Source organism: Chiloscyllium plagiosum, unplaced genomic scaffold (genome assembly GCF_037043375.1).
Source record: "Chiloscyllium plagiosum isolate Xiang-an unplaced genomic scaffold, Cpla_swu_hap1 HiC_scaffold_25, whole genome shotgun sequence".
In the NCBI taxonomy this organism is placed as follows: domain Eukaryota; kingdom Metazoa; phylum Chordata; class Chondrichthyes; order Orectolobiformes; family Hemiscylliidae; genus Chiloscyllium; species Chiloscyllium plagiosum.
Window position 1 is genome coordinate 38,510,560 of NW_028270163.1, and position 17,499 is coordinate 38,528,058.

Below are 17,499 nucleotides of genomic sequence, written 5' to 3' on the forward strand. Positions count from 1 at the left end.
TTTACTATAATATTGAAAGATCATACCTACCTCCACAAATCAACATAAAGGTATTGTTTAGAAGACTGTTTATGGAAGCTGTTGAGTTGCCAGAATGTTTTAACAATTGTTTATGTGAGTGAAATGAAGATTATGTGAGTTGAATGTACAAACAGAAATTATTGGAAATACTCAACAGGTTATTGAGTATATACACAGAGAGAAACAGACACTTGTTGATTATTTCCTGTATTTCCTGTGTTTCTTTTAGATTTCCAACACTGCCTTGCCTTTGTGACTTGAGTACATGTGCTAATAACCTAAGGATATATTATTTGAGTACACAGATCTGCAGAAGCTCTGCAAATCAGATTAAAAATCAAGAATGTCCAATTACATTTATCAAGTTGTTTTGAGAACTTGAGGACCCATGTCAAAATGCATCTATTTTTTGTTACTAGGATGAATTCAATTAAATTATGTTGGCAGCAGGAACATACAAAAAAAGTAACTATTATCTCCTGGGGGAAGAGAGTGCAGAAGGAATGGTTTCATTCATAAAAATGGTTGATTTTTTAAAAAGTAATCATCAATAATAATCATGTTCAAATTCTGTGTAAAGACTATATCAGATTTCTTTTACTTATTATTCTTGGTTAGGCATCTGTGTTAAGAGATTAATTTAAAATTATGAAAGAGAGAAAGCAAAATGATAGGAAGAGGGATCAAACAAACAGGAAGGAAAAACAGCAAGAATGGAAGAGAGAGAACATATGATCAAAAGAGCTCTTCAGCCCTTCTAACCTCCTGTGTAATTCCATAAGATCATGGCTGGTCTATTTGTGTTCCAAATTCCACATTCCTATCTATTGCCAATATTATTTGATTTCCTTGTCTCATAAGGGATCTCTACCTCTGCCTTAAAAATATTTAATGACCCCCTCTTCACCATCTTTTAAGGCAGAGAGTTCCAAAGTTGCACAACTCTCTAAGAGAATAAATGTTCTCCTCATTTTTTTCTAAAGGGTGAGCCCTATCTTTTAAACAGTGTCTCCTAGTTCTGAAATTTCTCACAACAAGAATCATTCTTTGCACTTTGTCAAAACTATTCAGTATCTTATAAATTTCATTCAAGTCATCCCTCACTCTTCTAAGTGCCAGTGGAAACAAGCCTAGCCTCTCTAACCCATCTTTGCAAGATAACCTACTCATTCCAGGTTGAAATCTAGGAAATCTCTTCTGAACCACTGATACATTTACATTATTTCTTAATTAAGGAGACCAAACTACATATAGTATTTGAGACGTAGTCTCACCAGTACCTAGTATAATAGAAGCTTAACGTCTTTAATTTTATGTTGAATTCCTCTTGTGATAAAGGATTGGACTCCATTAGCCTCCTCAATGACTTGCTGTACCTGCATACCAATGTTTTGTTAACTATGCACTAGACCACCTGGGTTCCTCTGCACTTCAATTCTGCAATCATTCACTGTTTAAATAAGTTTTTAAAAATTCTTCCTGCCAAAGTGAACAATGCACATTTTCCTACATTATACATCATCTGCCAGCTTTTTGCCCACTCACTTAATCTATCTATATTGATCTGCATCCTTGTTGTGCATCTTCGCAAAATATGTTTTTACCTATCTTCATGTCATCAACAGTTAGCCACCATGCCTTTGATTCCCACATATAAATCATTGATATAAATTGTAAAATGTTGAGAGCCAAGTCCACACTGCTGCTACATCCTGTCAATCTGAAAAAGATTAATTTTTCAGCCAGGCATTCTTCTATCTATGCTAGTATGTTACCTCATGCACTATGAGCTTCTATTTTGCCAAAAACCTTCTATGTGGAACCTTGTTAAATATCATCTGCAAAACCAACAGCAGAATCTTGTTGAGGCTTGGACAACATGGGTTATGATAAGAAATATGGCAGAATCACACAAGAAATCCAGCAATACCTATCTCAATGCTGGGATGAACTCACTGATTCCTGTGAGGCGGAGGTAAGTGGCCTAATCAGCAGAATTATTACTTGTTGATGGCCTTACTAACAGGGTTCTTGCCTCATTAATATGTAGCTGCTCATTCTACTCTTGCCGTGTGCAAACTAGACACCAACATTCTCAGCATGGAAATCGGAGTGGGTAATTCTGAACTTCAGGTCACCACTGGCAGTGAACCACCTTCACGACTATCATGCAACTGCATCTCACGGTGTGATCCAGGGGCAACACTCCTCACCCATGGACTTTGGCATCTGATATTTGTGACCCCCTCATGTTCCTCATGGCTCATATCTGATTCACCTGCAGGAAACCTGGGTAATACTGACCTGCGTTGCAGGCCACACCAGTAACTGGCATTGAAAGGCAGCTGTGAGGATATTTTGCCAACATGGACAGGCACTAACCCCATGGTTTGGATCGGTGGTTGCATCTCAGGGCTGTTCACTTGCTCTCCCAAGTGATGGCAAGCCTGTTAGCATGAAGGTATTTCAGCTAGAGTTGTAGAGTCATGGAGATTTACAGGATGGAAACAGGCCCTTCAGCCCAATTTGTCCATGCCACCCAGTTTTCACAATTAATCTAGTCCTATTTGCCTGTGCTTGGTCCATATCCCTCCATACTTAACCAATCCATGTACCTGTACAAATGTTTCTTAAATGATAAAATTGTACTCACCTCTACCATTACTGCTGGCAGCCAATTCCAGATGCTCACTACCTCCTATGTGAAAAAATTGTCCCTCTGGACCCTTTTGTACCTCTCCCCTCTCACTTTAAACCTATGCTGTCTAGTTTCAGACTCACCTACCATGGGGAAAAGCTATTGGCTACCTACCATATCTCTGCCCCTCATGATTTTATAGATGTCTATAAGGTCATCCATCAGTCTCCTACACTTCATGAATAAAAGTCATCAGACTCCTGATGAAAGGCTTTTGCCCGAATCGTCAATTCTCCTGCTCCTTGGATGCTGCCTGACCTATACTCAATACTCTAACGAATGAAAGCAAGCATGCCGAAAGGCTTCTTTACCACCCTGCCAACTGTGACTTCACTTTCAAGCATCTATGAACCTGAACCCCAAGGTCTCTTTGTTCTATAACACTCTCATGACCCTACCATTGACAGGGTAATTCAGTTGGTCAAGATCTCACTGTATTCCTAGATAACCTTTTTGATCGGCTTTTGCCCGAAACGTCGATTTCGAAGCTCCTAGGATGCTGCCTGAACTGCTGTGCTCTTCCAGCACCACTAATCCATAACCTTTTTCACTGTCCACTATACAGTCGGTTTCTTCAATACAAATTGGCTATTACACAATTGAAGCATTTAGGCCATTATTTGTAAGACACAAACTTTCCTTACTTCTATTGGCAAAAATGTGATTCTGGTCCAATTGGTTTAAATGGTGCTGCTATTATGTTATTTCCTTATAACGTGGGGTTGCACTGGAACAGAACTATAGCGTTATGTCAGAATAGTCTATACCACCAATCCTGGCGTCATCTGCACACTTACTAACAATATCTCCTAAATTCTCTGGCAACTGTTCTGATTCCTACATCCTGGAACACTGTCATGTACCTGGTGTGTTTGAGGGTCCAGGTGCTTTACAAGGCTGGTTCTTGGGGACAAGGGCTACCCACTGTATCCATGGTGATGATACCAGAACAGAACCCCCAACTTATGAGGAGTGCAGACACAGTGCTGCTCATGCCTCAACCAGGACTGCAGTGGAGCTGAGTATAAAGCTGCTGAGGGTGTGATTCCACTGCTTGGAACCCTCTGGTACTCCTGACAGAATGTGCTGCATCATCCAGGTGTCTGCTGTGCTCTGCACAAGTGGAGCAGGAAGTGAGGTAATGTGCTGAGTGCTGAGGAACTGCAGGAAGGGAAGTAGCCTTCCAAGGAGGAGAACAAGGACAAAGGGGGAGAGGGAGCTCTCTTTGTCTATGACAGAACTCAGCTGAGTCAGATAAGACAAGCCAGGCAGGATCTGATTGATACCCAGTTCCAATAGATCAGATCTGGGTGCAGCAGACCATCAGCAAAACAGTTGTTGGTCATGAAGCCAGCATTTAGTTTGCATTGTGAACTGCAGCCTCTATTCATTTTGTTTGTGTTCTCTTTTGTTGACCATCAAAGAAACTCACCTTTGGAATTGTCCAGTTGCTTGCCTATGCATGCTGTTTCCCTGACTGGACAATGACCAGATTCCATTGGATATTGGAGACATAGTAAAGGTAGTGCGATGGAATATAGCTAAGGGCTTATAAACTGTGGGGCCTGGTGGTTGAACAGTGATTAGTGGGAGAGAATGAGGCTCTATATGTGAGGGACTGTGCCCTGAGCAATGTAGCTTTGTGGTGCTGTGCCATTACACTGTCAATGAAGGTTAACACTGGATTGCCAATGTCTGGGTGGATCATGGCCTTTTGAAGGTGGTGCTGGCGTCAGGGATTTCAGTCTTTCAGTGGATATCCAGTGAGTGTTGAGTTTTTCTGGGAATGGCGTTGGTAGAATGGGACCAGAATCACATGAACATAGCATCATAAGGTAGGGTAGGTAGTTAATGGAGTGAATTTGGTCAGATGCAGTGAGACATCTCATTATGCCTCATGGATAGAAACCCTTTGAAACTCAACAAAACTGACAGCCATAATGATGTAAGATCCACAATGCATCACTCCTCAAAGAATTCCAAGAAATTGATGAAAGACGATTTCCCTTTCACAAAACAATGTTGATTCATCCTAATTACCTTGATATATCTTTCCAAATGCCAGTTATCACCTTTTTAATGATCAGCTGTAACACCTTTGTGGGATACGTAAGAAAGAAATAGAATGGGAGAAAAAATATAAAGGGAACAGAAAGCTGAATTAGGGAGATACACACTGGGGAAAAATCATGTTTTAGTACTTAATAAAAGTACAAGTTTCAAAAGACATTTGGTGCTCAAAAATGTTCATCTGTTCAGTTTCATTTTAATGGTGTGGGCCAGTGGCAAAACCCATCCTTTGACGTTTTGAAAATTACAATCCACTTACTTTGCACTTTCTCAATTTTTTTGAATCTGATGACAGAAAGTGAATATTTAATTATTTCTCTTTGTTGAATGCACAAAAATTGTATCAAAGGGTTGGAGTATGATGAAATAGCATGCAATATGTTCAAGACATGGGAAATGACCTGATTATCTAATGTGAAAAGAAACTGGAATTTATTCTGAATAGCTATTGAAATAACTTTTGAACATTTTCCAAGATTTTGTCAAAATGTTACATATTACTCTTCTCCTCACTCAAGGAGTTTATTTGTGAGTGGGGATTGGAAAAGTACAATTATCCATGCTGGGGGGAGGAGGAGAGAAATTGTTTAGGATGCCTCCTAAATTTAAGTGATGATAGCTGGAAGTATGGGCAGCAGGAGATGAGAGCACTGGGCTTAGGAATGATATCCCCTGTGGTTACTTCCTGCCAAGACTCAATAATGAGCATTTGCCTCAGGCACAGAAAACAGTTGACCTAAATCACAGGAAACAGCTAACCTGACCGAGAGAAATGGTGAGAATTAGAGAGTGAAGGATTTACAAAAAAGGTTTATATAAAATTTTATAATGGTACATTGCTCACTTTTGCAATATCTGAAGAAACAGGCATAATAGAGCAAGTAAGAATTCATTAGTGAAGACTGGCCTGATTTTAACTTACTCAGATCCTATGCTCTTGCACAGATTCAAAATCACCCTGGATAACTCCAAATTACATTTCTGGATTGTGAATTTAGATGATCCCTATGTCCGACTTTATCTATAATTACTTTGTGAAATGTCATTCCTTGGCAACCCTAGTTCAAGAAGTGAAACCAATTTAATAGTGCCCATTATCTTTGCTGCTGGACAAGTGAACATTTGGACTGTTGGTTGTTAGACCAAGGAGTTGCAATGTGTGTTTTCAATACTGACTCTGACCATTTTAAATCGGTGTTAGTTTTGAATAGTTTAATCATAATGCCAATCATCTGCCAAGAACCATAGGCCATGCTTTCTCGAGCCTCTGCCAGACTGATTGTGCTCAGATTGTATCCTGCAGTGCTGAACCCTGGAGGCTGCAGGTCACCAGAAAGGCATTTTATTTTGCAAGGCTGACAGATGCCCATGTCAGTCAAATGCCATCTCCAACAAGTTCCACTTCTAGTTGTTCTCTGTATACTAAAAACCTAGACATATTCCTGTAACCAGAAAGACATGCCTAGTTTCTCCCTCCAAGAAATCACTGAGACTGCCCTTACAGCACTCGATATTGAACCGTGAAACATATTTTTAAAAAGACTAGTCTGTTCTTTGGAAGTGCCATTCCGTTACCCTCCCCTCTTCCCATTATTTCTTTGATCTCCTTGTAATATCAAAGAATACTCACAGAGTCTGCTGAGAAAAATATTAATGTTATAGAACGACACTTACTGTTGTTTCCTCTTGACACGCGGTTGCAAGAAATAACAAAATTTCATGATTATGTATGATTTCTTGTTATGACGTAAAGGTAAAAGTAGTTGCCATTATCCCAGGGGACCATAAGGCTGTCCTCACCATTGTTATGATGTATACTGTGCCTTATCAGCATATCACACAGCCAGGTTTTACTCCTTACACTGGACTTTGTAATGCCTCATCTGGCTCTCAGCATTCTGTTCATGAATATTAGTATAATAAAACAGGAAGTCCTGACATAAGGAATGCCCATCTCCCTCATCATGAGGTCCCATTGGCACTGTAAAAAAAAGAATTGTATTTATAGAACCTTTCACAATCTCAAGAGACTCCACATAATGAAGTGTTTCTAAATAGTAGCTGCTGGTATTGGTGTGAGAAAGATTAGCAGCAAAAAAATTGTCATATCAATTTGCCCAAAAATAGCAATAAGATAATTGGCCAGATAAATGAGTATTAAATTTTGGCCAGGATTCTAGTAGCAATCTCCTTTTTCTTGTACTGAGATGGTGCGAAACCTGGAACTTCAGGAGTCAACAGGGATTCAGCAAAATGAGGAGACTTTCTTTCTCGAGTACATTTTTTCAGATTTCAGCTGGAGTTACAGCACAATTCTCAAAAACGTTTAGGAACTGGTCCTTCAGAGTATTGGATTGATTCAGCGACAGTAAGCACCGTACTCTGCCAACAATTTAAAAATTGCAGAATATAATAAAACATTGGTGAAAATTCTTCCTTGTAAATTAAAGATTATTGATGATAACACAGTGAATGAAAAATCTTGCAGCACATCAGAAGCAACATTGACACCTTCCTTTCAAACTTGCATTAAACAAAATGATAATGGTAGTGTCCCTCTGCTGGTGAAGGAATGCAATGTTTCAAACTGTATTTGTTCCAAGTAGAGAATTTAAATGTATTACAAACCATTTTGTTTATGACTAACTAATCAGAGACAAGTAGAAATCCTGGTGAGTGTAAAAGATCCCCTAATATTAATTCAAAGAGCCAAAAGGGTGTTCTTCCCAGCCTTTTGTCTAATATCTGCGTATCAACTAAAATCGCTTGGTCTGCATCAGACCAACAGGCAATAAAAGTAGGCTTTACCAGCTGCGTTCACATCCTGTGAGTAAATAAATAAGTCAAAAAATAAACTGACAAATTACCAGGGTGGGACAATTACCATGGCTGTTAATCCAGTATGATAACAACTACTTCCCACAACTCCTTGACCACAGAGTCATACAGAACGGAAGCAGACCCTTCGGTCCAATGAGTCCATGCTGAACATAATCTCAAACTAAAGTCATCCCATCTCCCTCCAAACCTTTCCTATTCATGTACTTATCTAAGTGTACTTTAAATATTGTAACTGTGCCTGCATCCACCAGTTCCTCAGGAAGTTCATTCCACACACAAACCACTCCCCTGCATAAAAAGAATTGCCCCTCATGTCTTTGTTAAATCTCTCTCCTTTCACTTTAAAAATATGCCGTCTAATCTTGAAATTCCCCATCCTAGGGAAAAGACATCTACCATTAACCCTATTTATATCCCTCATGATTTTATAAACCTCTATAAGGTCACCTCCCAACCTCCTGCACTGCAAACATTCCAGCCTAACCGGCCTTTCTTTACAACACAAATCTTCCATACCTGGCAATATCTTTTGAACACTCTCTTATATGAAACCAAGAATCACAGGTAGAGAAAACCGAGGGTGAATATTCAATTTGGGAATGTTGCGACATGAAGTAAGGGACAATCAGGAGGTGGTGGGGTTTTAGGATTTTGTGGCAGAGACCATAGAAGGATGAAGGTTGCAGTCAGTGGTGGACTGCTGAATGCAGCAATTAAGGAGGGCAGAAAGTCTCAGCATTGGTTTGAATATATAGTTGAACAGAGCATTCCAGCCCTCCCAACTCCACCTAAAGGCCTTGGATGTCTCAATTTTTATCTACTGAAATATGGCAGTGAGTGCAGTTCTGGCTAGTAATGAATGTATGTTTCTTGCCCACCTTGACGAAGGCTATGAAAGCTGTTTGTGTCTGAAAAATTGGAAGAATGCTTTCAAATTGATAATTAGTGTTACTTGAAAAATGTTGACTTGGAATTTGTTACACATTATTGTAAGTGGGGCATTCAATGTGCAATAGCAATTTTTTGTGAGTTTTGTGCATATGCAAAAAAAACATTTGGCCACCTATTCCTACACAATACATTAAAAAATGGCTTTAAAGTTGTCCAGTTTCTCTGGGTCATTGCTTGAGCATACTTTGTAAAAGAAGGATTGTTGCAGAGTAAAAACGTTGCCATTTTGGAATGGTTTGCTGAATCCATAATGGAACTGGAACTGAGAAAATGAGTTTTGTCAGACTCTCAGGATTTTCACAGGCCACCAATACTATGCTTGGTCCAAGTGAAGCTACTTTCATATTCTGGATTTATTAGACAAATGTAACATTACCCTTTTGGAAGATTTGAAAAGTCAGACCCACTCGACGCCTGGAACATTCACGAGTAATATGCAATTCACTTTTTATGCCACAACACCTTCCAGATAGTTGGCAAGCCAATGGACAAAGGAAATTTGCCTTTCCAATTTCACAAAGGGGCATGCGTATGATGTTCACTGGTCAATCATGACTTACACCTATCAATGTAAAAAAACTAATGATTAGGAGTAGTTTAACTGGTTTATCAACGCTAATTATGACTCATGATGTCTGAAGCTACACAAATCAACATTTCTTCCCACTCCTCCACCAGCCAGCTGCACCCATGTAATCTCCTAGGAGAGGCAAGAGAGGATAAAGAGTACAGTCATCGAAGGAACTCTGGAAAATTCCTCTCCATCCCACTCAGGCAACCGAAACCAGGCCAAAGATCATATTGATCATTAGTGTGTGAACTAGTAATCCCTTCACCTTCTATACTATGCAATCTCTGTCTCAGCCAAGAACCACAAAAGCATGCAAAGGGTTTACATATGTTCACAAAAAACAACACATTCTAGAGGCTAGCTACACTCCAGGACTTGTCATTCCAAATTTAACATTAACCAAACATCCATGATTTTTCATAGACTTGCGGGCCTCAGCAATCTTGGCTGGGTGCCAACAGGGTAGATTCTAATGGAATAAAATTCTAACATATTAGATTTATAAAAATTCAGTTTTCTCCTTGTAAAAGCTTTCTTGTAGATGCTAATGCTTTATAACTGAATGGGAGATTTTTAGTGTTTATCCTGGTATGCCTTTCACAGCTACCAAATTTCTAATTTCTCAACCGTTATTAACTTTGATCTAAACCAAAGCAATGCAGATGCTGAAGATTTGAATTAAAAGCAAAAGTTGCTGAGAAATTCAGCAGGTGTGGAGTCATCTATGGATAGAGAAACAAAGTTAACATTTCGAGTCTGATAAAACTGCAGAGTCATATTGGACTGAACTCGAAACACAAGTGTTTTTGAACACAAAAGATTAAAATTGTTTCTCTCACTACAAATGCTGCTTGATCTGCTGTGTTCCTCCAGCATTAATTTTAATCCATTAATTGTAATCTGCTGTCTTGTTGCACTCGTTATACCTTTAAACAGTAATGTTTTGGAAGATGTTTCCCGTGGCTGGGGAGTCTAGAGCCATGGCTAACAGTCTCAGGATATGGGGTGGGCCATTTGAACTGAGATAAAGAAACATTTCTTCACTCAGAGGGTGATCAGCCTGTGGCATTTGCTACCACAGAAGGCTATGCAAGCCGAGTCAGTGAATACAGTCAAGAAAGAGGTTGGCAAATTTTTAGATCTTAAAGGCATTTTGGTGTATGGAGAGAAAGCAGGAATATGACATTGAGGTCATACTGAATGGTGAGGGAGGCTTAAAAAGCCAGTGACCTCTTCCTGCTCTTCGTCTCTATGTTTTTCAGGACAGCTAGGGATGGACAATAAATTCTGTCTTTGCCAGCAATGACAATAATTTAAGAATGAAGAATATTCCATGAAAATGTCCAAAATATTTTGCAAGGCAAAAATATTGAAGCACAAAACATCATAGGGAGTTATATTACCCCAATCTAAATAGTATCATTTGAGAAGTTATCAGGCAGAAAGGAGTCACCAATTGCTCCGTACAGAAAAGTTGGAACTAAGTTAACGGATTTGGAGGTGCCAGTGTTGGACTGGGGTGGACAAAGTCAGAAATCACATGACACCATGTTATAGTGTAACTGTTTTATGTCACCACCTGATAAAGGAGCAGTGCTCTGACAGCTTGTGATTTCAGATAAAACTGTTGGACTATAACCTGGTGTTTTGTGATCTCTGACTTTGTTAACTGAGTTGAGTAGCTAACCTGACAGTTAAATACACTTTATCAGGTATGAGGTAGTCGGTCAATTACATCCTGGGAAGAGGTGGTATTTTGTTGGATAAGGGTGAACTTAGTGGAAAAGAATAAGTTTACAAATAGAATTGAAATTGGCAAAACTTGGGGAGCATATGACTAATGGCAATCACTGCTGTATGCAGCTGTATGATGGATATTCTGAAAATGATGTTATTTTACCCTTCCATTGGAAAGAACCATTTCCTTCTGAGGTTTGAACAGTGCTATAGTCTCAGTGCTCAACATTCAAATCATGTATGTTAGTGAAGATTGCATTTCATAATTGGCTATGTCTGGTGCAATCGTTTAATATATTCACCATCAAAATCTAATTTAATTCCAAGGAAAGTTATTTTTATTAAGAGGTCAACTCTACTTCTGCTCCACTCTCCAAAACATCAAAGCCATTAATTTAGTAGAGCTGTCCAGGTCCATTAATATTCAGAGTTTTGGGTCACTAAGAATATCATATTGTAAAGTTTATAATTAATCTTTGTAACTATGTTGCGTCAATTGAGCAATCACATCCCAACAACTTATTTCACAAAATAAATTGTTTCTAAAATATTTAGCATCCTATATTTTGTCATATTTCTATATTCGTTGTTACACATATTTTATTTTTTCATTCTTCCATTTTTTTACTAATGTTTTTCTTCACTCTCGTTCAGACTCACTGTCTCTACAGACCTGAATGTCTCCCTACTCTCAGCCTGGTCTTTATATCCAGATCATAATCACTCAGCTTCTCTGTCTTTGCTGACCTAAGTGCCCCATCTCTTCGGAACCAGTCTCATAGTTACACTCCAACTTCTTCATCCAAGTTTTTATTGCTCAACTCTGCATGCCACTGCATATCAATCTGCCTAGCCCACATAATATCTGCTTTCTGCAAAGTGACATCTGTCATTTCCTCCCCCTAAGAACTGAGCTGGGGTTAGGAAATTAGAACAAAGAAGCAAATGAGAAGTGGACGTATAGGAAAACAGAGTGAAAGTCAAAGGAAGTTCTGAAACAAAATAAAATGAAAAATGCAAATTCAAAAGATAAAATATAAAGACACAAAACAAAAAAAAAAGAATGTACATTATAGGTTTACAGAGCAGAAGATTTAGATAAAGAAATTTATATCTTTACATAAGTAGATACAGAGATAAAAAGCCCAGAATTCACCTTAGTGGTGCAAAATGAGTGGTATTGAATTGTCTATCTGTTATATAGACGGTTTGATATGCAGTTCCATTTCAGTCAGTTGAATTTAGCTTTAATGAAAGCTCAAAGGTCTGAAAGGTTAACCCTGCTTTCTAACCTATAGATGCTGCTAGATCTGGTGAGTATTCCCAAGATTTTCTGTTTTTATTTGAGATTTAAAGTGTTTGCATAATTTTGTTTTCATATGCATCTGAATGACTTTAGAGAATAGAGCAGGTTGAATGAAGCATGGATTTGCATAAAGGCACTGACTTGGATACAAGTGACAACAAAAGAATGTGTCCTCAATGAAAGGAATGAAATAGAGATTGAGATGAATGGAAAATTACATTGAAACAGTAAGAAATACAATTGTTATTAGGTACTAATGTTGTAGAAGTTTTGAAGAAGAGTCACACTGAACTTGAAGTATTAACTCTGCTTCTCTCACTACAGATGCTGCCAGACTTGCCGAGTTTCTCCAGCATTTCTGTGGTTGTATCAGATTACCAGCATTTTTCTTTTATTACATTGATGGAGATATAGAACCAGTCCATAGGAAAGTTTTATATTAACCTAAGGACAAGTGCATAAAGCAGTTTGGTTCACACCAAACATTTTGTTGCTAAATGATAAATGTTGCTTGCATTTACCAAACAAAATGACACAGGTATGAAGTCAGAAAATCATAGAGTCATACAACATGGAAACAGACCTTTCAGTCCAACTAGTCCACACAAGACCATGTTTCCAAACTAAACTAGTCCCAATTGCCTGCACTTGGTCTATATCCCCCCAAACCTTTCCTATTCATATACTTATCCAAATATCTTTTAAATGTTGTATCTGGACTTGTATCCACCACTTCCTCTAGCATATACAAGCCACCCTGTGTGTAAAAAGTTATCCTTCATGTCCTTATTAAAACTTTCTCCTCTCACCCTAAAAATATGCCATCTAGTTTTGAACTCCACCATCGTGGGGAAAAGGCCCTTGCTATTCATCTTATCTATTTCCGTCATGATTTTATAAGGTCACCCTTCAACCTCCTAAGCTCTGGTGAAACAAATCTCAGCCTCTCCAGCTTATTTTTAATAACTGAAACCTTTCATTCTCAGCAACATCCTGATAAATTTTTTCTGAACCCTCTTCCAATTTCATAATATCCTTCCTACAGCGAAGTAAATATTTGAAGATGTGACAAAAGTTTTATTCAGAGCCAAAGAGTTTAGGGAGGTAATTCCTGAGCAAGGGGCTTATAACAACAGGTCTTGGAACAAAGGCAGAGCAATACACCCTATCCTCTAGATTATGTATTTTATCTTTTACTGGAAGCTCACTATCTACCACTGCATTGAAAAGTTTTTGAAATCCTTCTACGTCGAGCATTATGAAAGGGTAATTTTAAAATCAATGTGAGGTAGAATTTTTAACAATTAGAACAAAGTTTATATATACACAGAGTTAACATAAATCCATAGCTTTCATATTCCTTCCATGAACTCATAAAAAGGGATAAAAATAACATGGGTGGCACAGTGACTAGCACTGCTGCCTCACAATGCTAGGGACCTGGTTCAATTCCAGACTTGGGTGAATGTCTGTGTGGTGTTTGCACATTTTCCCTGTCTCTGTGTGGGTTTCTTCCAGGATTTCTGGTTTCCTCCCTTGGTCCAAAGATGTGTAGGTTAGGTGGATTGGCCATGCCACATTGCCCATAGTATCCAGGGATGTGCAGGCTAGATGGATTAGCCATGGGATTTGCAGGGTTATAGGGATCGGGTAGGAGAATCTGTGCAGACTAGATGGGCTGAATGGCCTGCTTTTACACTGTAGAGATTCTATGATAAGAAAGGAAAAACAAAAGAAATGGAATTAAGGACTTCGGGATGTGCAATATTGAGATACCAGAGAGAAGAAGGTTGTTATATGGAACCTAATCCCTTGGAATGGACTGTCCTACTAACAATGATTTCTCAATCATTTTTTGTTCTAGTGATTGTGACAGAGTGTGAGTAGTTGTCATTCAGACCAGTAACTTTGACGCACTTTTATGGATGATGAAATAAAACATTGTGTCACTCGGTTGAACAACTCACATGGAATAGATGCCTTTGTGTATGTGGCATTGTCAATCTGTCACTATCGGTGATGTGGAAGTCAGATTGTAAAGCAAGTAAATTGTTTCAGTTGACAAACTAAGTGCAGGCTCATAGGAATGCTTTCTACTATTTATAAAGCTGAAACACAAAACCCATAGTAAATCTGGTGTTGGTTTAATGCAGCTGGCTGGACAACTGGTTTGTGATACAGAGTGTTGCCAACAACATGGGTTCAATTCCTACACCAGCTGAGGTTACCATGAAAGACTCTCCTTCTCAACCTTGCCTGTGACACAGTGACCACCAGGTTAAACCAATACCAGTCACCTCTCTCTCTCTAATTTAGAACTTTTTGAACAGAACAAGGCAAATGTTACTTACCTTTTTTTACACTGATGGTACTTTGGGGTCACTGACGGGACCAACATTTATTGCCTGTTCCTATTTCCTATTTATTTGTGTTCCTGAGCTGCTGCAGTCCATGTGTTGTCGGTAGACCCACAATGCTGACAGGGAGGGAATTCCAAAATTTTGACACAGCGAAAGTGAGGTCAGGTGTAGCTTGGAGGGGGACCTGGAAGTTGTGGTGTTCTCACGTATCTGCTGCCTGTGTCCTTCAAGATGGTAGTGGTTTTGGAAGGTGCAATCTAAGGAGCCTTGGCAACTTGCTTAAGTGCATCTTGTAGATAGCACACACTGCTGCTACTCTGTCAGTGGTGGAGGGCATGGATGTTTGTAATTGTGGTGCCAATTAAGCAGGCTGCTTTGTCCTGGATGGTGTCAAGCTTCTTGAGTGTAGTTGGAGCTGCATCCATCCAGGCAGGCAGTGAGTATTCCATCAGATTCCTGACTTGTACCTTGTAGATGGTGGACAGGCTCCAGGGAGTCAGAAGGTGAGTTACTCCCTTCAATGTTCTGAGTTTCTGATTCATGCAGCTTTTATGATTATTTTCAACCTCGGAAGAAAATTAGCATGAAGCTCAATGCAATCTTACCAAAGCAATTATTCCAAATATTATAGTTAAAAGATTACATAATGTTATACAACAATTTTCAGCAACGGGAGTCAAGAGAATGAGAGCCAGGGGAGCCGGGAAGATAAATTTGAATATTAAATACTTACCTCGTGAATCAGCGAAGCCAAGGCTGAACAGGAGCGGAAGCCAACACGGGGACTGCTGGGTAAGCGAACTAATATTTTCAGGCAGTGGCTAAACCCGAAACACTATAGGTGCAGTGTCTCTCATCCACCTTCCTCCTCTAACCAAAAAAGAAAGACTCGGTGTGAAGAGTTGGTAAGGTAAGGGTGTTAAAAAATCTCTTTTGGCAATTTAAAGCAGAGGGGATGGAAGCAAGGACAGTTGATGCTCCTTTTGCAGGATGTGGGAGGTAAGGGTCACCACTCGCGTCCCTGCTGACTTCACCTGCAAGAAGTGCACCCAACTCCAACTCCTCACAGACCGCGTTAGAGAGCTGGTGTTGGATGAATTTTGGATCATTCTGGAGGCTGAGGAGGTGATAGAGAGGAGTTATAGGGAGGTAGTCACACCTAAGTTACAGGACAAAGGTAGCTGGGTGATTGTCAGGAGAGGGAAAGAGGACAGGCAGTCAGTGCAGGGTTCCCCTGTGACTGTTCCCCTCAATAATAAGTATATTGCTTTGCATATTGTTGCGGAGGATGACCTACCGCGGGAAAGCCTCAGCAGCCAGGTCTCTGGCACTGAGCCTGTGTCTGTGGCTCAGAAGGGAATGGGGAGAATCAACGAGCGATAGTGATATGGGATTCAATCATGTGAGGAACAGACAGGAGATTCTGTGATCATGAACAAGGTTCCCAGGTGGTATGTTGCCTCCCAGTGCCAGGGTCAAGGATGTCTCGGATCGAGACTACAGGATTCTTAAGGGGGAGGGTGAACAGTCAGAAGTCGAGGCTAGGAACAGAGAGCGAATGTAGCTGAACATGTGGCTGCAGAGCTGGTGTAGGAGGGTGGGTTTAAATATGTGGATCATTGGGATACCTTCTGGGGAAGGTGGGACCTGTACAAGGAGGACGGGTTGCACCTGAACTGGAGGGGCGCCAATGTCCAGGCCGGGAGGTTTGCTAGAGCTCTTAGGGAGGATTTAAACTAGTTTGGCAGAGGGATGGGAACCGGAGCTACAGATCAGAGGATGGGGTAGATGCTGAACAGGCAGACACAGTGTGCAGAGAATCTGTGAGGAAGGATAGGCAGTTGATAGAGCAAAGTTGCAGGTAGTGTGATGGATTGAAGTGTGTTTGTTTTAACAAAAGAAGTGTCAGGAATAAGGCTGATGAACTTAGAGCATGGATCAGTACTTGGAACTGTGATGTTGTGACCATTACAGAGACTTGGATATCACAGGGGCAGGAATGGTTGTTGGATGTTCCAGGTTTAGATGTTTTGAAAGGAATAGGGAATGATGTACAAGAGGTGGGGGAGTGCTATTGCTAATCAGGGCTGGTATCACAGCTGCAGAAAGGGAGGTCATCGAGGAGGGTTTAACTAATGAGTCATTATGGGTGGAAGTCAGAAACAGGGAAGGAGCAGTCACTTTATAGGGAGTTTTCTATAGAACCCCTGATAGCAACAGGGAGATGGAGGAGCAGGTTGGGAGGCAGATTTTGGAAAGGTGCAGAACTAACAGGGTTGTTGTCATGGGTGACTTCAACTTTCCTCATGTTGATTGGAACCTCCTTAGAGCAAATAGTTTGAATGGAGCAGATTTTGTCAGGTGTGGCCAGGAAGGATTCCTGACGCAATATGTAGATCGGCTGACGAGAGGGGAGGCCATATTGGGTTTGGTGCTTGGCAATGAGCCAGATTAGGTGTCAGATCTCTTGATGGAAGAGCATTTCAGTGACAGTGAACACAACTCCATAACCTTTACTGTAGTCATGGAGAGGGATAGGAGCAGATGGTATGGGAAAGTATTTAATTGAGGAGGGGGAATTACAATGCTATTAGGCTGGAACTGTGGAGCATAAATTGGGAACAGATATTCGCAGGGAAATGAACAACAGTAATGTGAAGGTTGTTATGGAAGCAGTTGCTGTGAGTGCTGGACAGGTTTGTCCAACTGAGGCAAGGAAAAGGCACGGTAGGGTGAAGGAACCTTGAATGACAAGAGATGTAGAACATCTAGTCAAGAGGAAGAAGGAAGTTTACTTAAGGTCAAGGAAGCAAGGATCAGACAGGGCTCTCGAGGGTTACAAGGTAGGCAGGAAGATACTGAAGAATGGAGTTAAGAGAGCTAGAAGGGAGCTTGAAAAAGCCCTGGTGGGTACGATTAAGAAAAACTCCAAGGCGTTTACACT